This window comes from Cyprinodon variegatus, unplaced genomic scaffold, assembly GCF_000732505.1.
Source record: "Cyprinodon variegatus isolate N-32 unplaced genomic scaffold, C_variegatus-1.0 Scaffold497, whole genome shotgun sequence".
In the NCBI taxonomy this organism is placed as follows: domain Eukaryota; kingdom Metazoa; phylum Chordata; class Actinopteri; order Cyprinodontiformes; family Cyprinodontidae; genus Cyprinodon; species Cyprinodon variegatus.
In genome coordinates this window covers 179,621-183,646 of record NW_015150950.1, presented here as the reverse complement: position 1 = coordinate 183,646, position 4,026 = coordinate 179,621, and positions in this window count along the sequence as shown.

The window sequence follows — 4,026 nt, the reverse complement described above, 5'->3', positions numbered from 1 at the left end:
TTATTTTATTCATCTTATGTTCTTATTCATTTTGTAACATATAAAGCTTAAGTTTTGTTATGTTTTATCTCTAAGTACAATAATGTGTGAGAAAACAAACATCTGATTTGTTTTTTTTTATGTAGGCAGAATTTATTAAAGACAGGTCTGTTAAATATAATGACCTGCTCTTTTGTTTTAAATTCGGCAAATTATGAAAAAGTTAGTCAAGCATGTTTTTGAAATATCCCCTGATTTCTAAGTTATTTACTGATATTGATCATTTCCTGTAATAGGGCGTTAGATAAAAACTCTCAGCTTAGCAAGTAGTTTTCACCATTGATTATCTAAAGATCATTTAAATAAAAAAAATAGCTCATTCTTGTAATAAGGTGTTTATAATGAGAATAACATTCTTTCTAATTAATGCTGATATTGAGGCGTTCTGAAAAAAATTGTGTTTATAATCCTTTGGCTGGTTTATCGTGAGTCTCATCATCAAGCACCAAAAAGCAAAATATTTCCATCAATGAAATACATTTTTACAATGGCCTGGAAAGATGCACAATCAACATAAATTTACCTGGTATACATAAAAAAATGTAAAATAAAAAAATTACCCTTTATTGAAAAACAAACAAAATTCTGGCTAATTACAATTTCCTAAATTCCTTTAACTCTCATTTAAAATACAGACGGAGTAAGATGTGTTTTACATGGTGTATCACCTAAACTGGTATATCTCAGAACTACTACAGTAATATCACTAGCTTCGCTGAAGGATGTAAATTTAAAGGTGAGCTGGAGCAGAGTTCTGAATCATCAAAATGTATATAAGAACAATGTATAGTTCAAAAGCATGCAGAGAATATAGACAGGGGTTGTGATAGGGTAATATGACTTCTGTTTGGCTTTCTATACATGCATAATGTTATTATGAGCCACTGTAGACATGTTCACATCGATCAGTGTGTTGCCTTACATTATTTTGTTTTAGTTTTCTAGTTAGTTTCATCTGAGTTATTTTATTAATCCTGATGAAACTAAACTTTTACATAGCATGTCTTAAAGACAAAAACCTGGATGACTAAACTTTTTTTTTTCAAATGCAGACAAAACAGAAGTTTTTGTCTCTGGATCAGAGGCTTTGTCAAACAGTGTTCTAGAATGTCATTCATTTTGATTTTTGGAATATTGCAGAAATGATAAATATCTTGTTCAGGGGTGAAACTAAAAAGCTAGTCCATGTATTTGTTTCTTCAAAGCAGGAATATTGTAATTCTTTACTATGAGGAACTCCACAATCTGTAGTTAAAAGAATTCAGCTGATCCAAAAGGCTGCAGCTGGAATTCGTATTAACGTTTTCCCTATTTTAGCTTCTCTTAATTGGCTCCCTATTAAATCCAGAATAGAATCTAACATCCTCCTTCTGATGTATAAAGCCTAAAATAACCAAGCTCCATCAGAGATCTGATTGTTCCTTATGGCCCTAGCTGACCACTTTGCTCTCAATCTGCAGGTGTACTACTGGTTCCTAGAATTTCTGAAGGTAGAGTATAATAGGAGGCAGATGTTCTAGATATCAGGCTCCTTATTTATTTAACCAACTACCAGTTTTGTGCTGCGAAGCAGACAAAATGCTAGCCTTGAAAATTTCCTTTACGATAATTGGAGAGGCTCAGGTTGTTCTGAGCTGTTGCTATACAGTAGTTGTGCTGCTATAGGGTTAGGCTGCTGGAAGACAAAGGGACCACTTTTTATCATTCTACTTCATTCTATTCTATTCTGCAAAGAAAGTCCATTGGAATGGTTTTTTTTTTCCTTTTACTTTTTTGGAATGACTATGACCTGGATGACTGAGAATATTTACCAGCTTCATTTTATTATTCTATTCTCCAATTCTGTGGTATTTGTTTGCCACACACCTAACTTTGTGCTCTCTCTGCTTTTTTTCATAGTATCTTCATCTGCTCTGTTACTGTTTGGCTGTGACACCATCATGGAGAGAAATATCTGATGGGCTTCTGTCATCAACATCTTCAATTATAGGTGATAGAGTTGGGCTTCTTTTTTAGTTATTAGCACTTTTCCTCTCCTACACATATGTGGTCAGCTTTACTGTGACTAACTGTATGTGCTCATGTTCAACCTTTTTGATATGAAACTGGCTCAGAGCTTGTCCACTCAACAGTTTCAATATTCAATTTCCTATACATGGCTACTATACAGCAGCTGCCATTCAAATTTGCCCTTCCCAGTTAAACGCCAGCCGAATGGCAGCCCACTTCCTTTCAACTCCCAGCAGAATCCCCCCCAACTTCCAACCTCTGGAGTGACCCCCTCCTTCTTCTGGGCGTGGATATTTTTTTAACTTCTTTTTAAAGGAAATTTATGCAATCAGCTGTTTTTCCTTAGATATTTGCAAATCTTACTGAATAATCTGATTGAGTTGTCTCTCTTGTGTGTCTTTAGATGACATGTTGTCAATTGGCACTATATAGATAAACTGAATTTTAACGAATTATCCACTAATTATATCAGAAAATCTGATCTACATGTATTCTCTTGTGATCTGCTCTCGACGGAAGCGGTCGCATTTTCCTGATGCTCCTGCATCTCCCTCCTCTGTTCTTGCTTTGCTGTATCTTGTCTTTTCTTAGCCCTCTCTTCATTTCACCCGAATCAAACATAGAATCTGGAGTCCTGGAAGGATTGGAACATAGTGTGTTTTACACAGAAGGTAATTCCACCATTATATCTGCTGTGTTGGAGCGGTAACTTATCCAAAGAGCAAAGCCACTGATTGCAAAGTGTTTTTAAATGTGGCTCAGTTTATGTGAATTATTAATGTTTGTACACAAGTAGGTTATTCAAAGGGAAATTCTAAGTTGTTCAATACTACAGTACAGCTGTTAGCTGTTCTGAATCTAATGTCAGTCATACTGGTTTTCACATTTTGTGTTTTAAAAATCAAGAGTGTTGTACTTTTTAACGTTTTTGTCCTGACATATAGTGACATAGTTTTTTAGTACCCATGATAAGTAGTTTTTGCTCATTTGATTTTTTTTTGTTGCATCCTGTCTTGGTTTTGCTGTCTTCTTGTTCATTGTCCTAATATTGGGTTTTGCTGGTTTACTGTCATCTAGTGAATTTATTTTTGAATAATTTAAATGATATTTCTGCCCTGCTGAATTTTCAGTTCCTAAGTCTGTCTTGTAATCAAGGTCATTTGGCTGAGAACACCTTTTAAGGGTCTGAGAAATAATATGGGGTTTCCAAAATTTTACTGAGTGATTAAGAAAATTCCTTCTTAAGATTCAATGTTTATTTTTGTCAGGATTCTGTGCTCTGTTCACTCTCTTCCATGGGTGGTTGTTGTTGACAAGTGGGCGTGGCCCCGCAGCCTTTGAGGCTGCTCTGCTGAGCTTAAGAGGAGCATTACGGCCAGCTGAAGCTGAAGGAGGCCAGAGTGTTAAACTGTTGTGGTACGCCTAGGCCTCTGACTGTAGACAGATCTTGGTTTGTGTTTGATGTTCTGGATTGCCGGTTCTAACTTGTCTCCTGTCTCTCTCAGTTCGCTGTGCTCTGGATTACTCACCCATCTGTCTCCATGCTCTGAGGGCTGGTTCCTGAATCCCTGATGCTCCAATTCTGCTCTGGTGTTCCCCTCAAGCCCCGATGGTGCCACCGAGCCGGACAAGAGAACCTTCCTGGAATCACCCTGGGTCCTTTAGCTGCTCCTCGGACCTGCCTCCGTTGTGTTGCTACTCAGGCTCCGGCCCAGAACCTGAGCCAGGGTCCTGTAGTGGGCCAAAATCCGAGCCAAGACCCAGCAGCAGGCGCCCCACACCTCCAAGGTCCCTCAGAGTTTGCGAGACTGTGTCTTCCAAGGCCCCAGCAGCAGAGACGGATTCCATAAAAAGTTTGTCGCAGCAGAGACACCATCCTCCACAGGCCTTCCTCCGGCCTCACAGCCGTCCTCCGGAGGCCCTCCTTTGTCTCCGGCCTCACAGCCGTCCTCCGGAGGCCCTCCTTTGTCGCTGGCC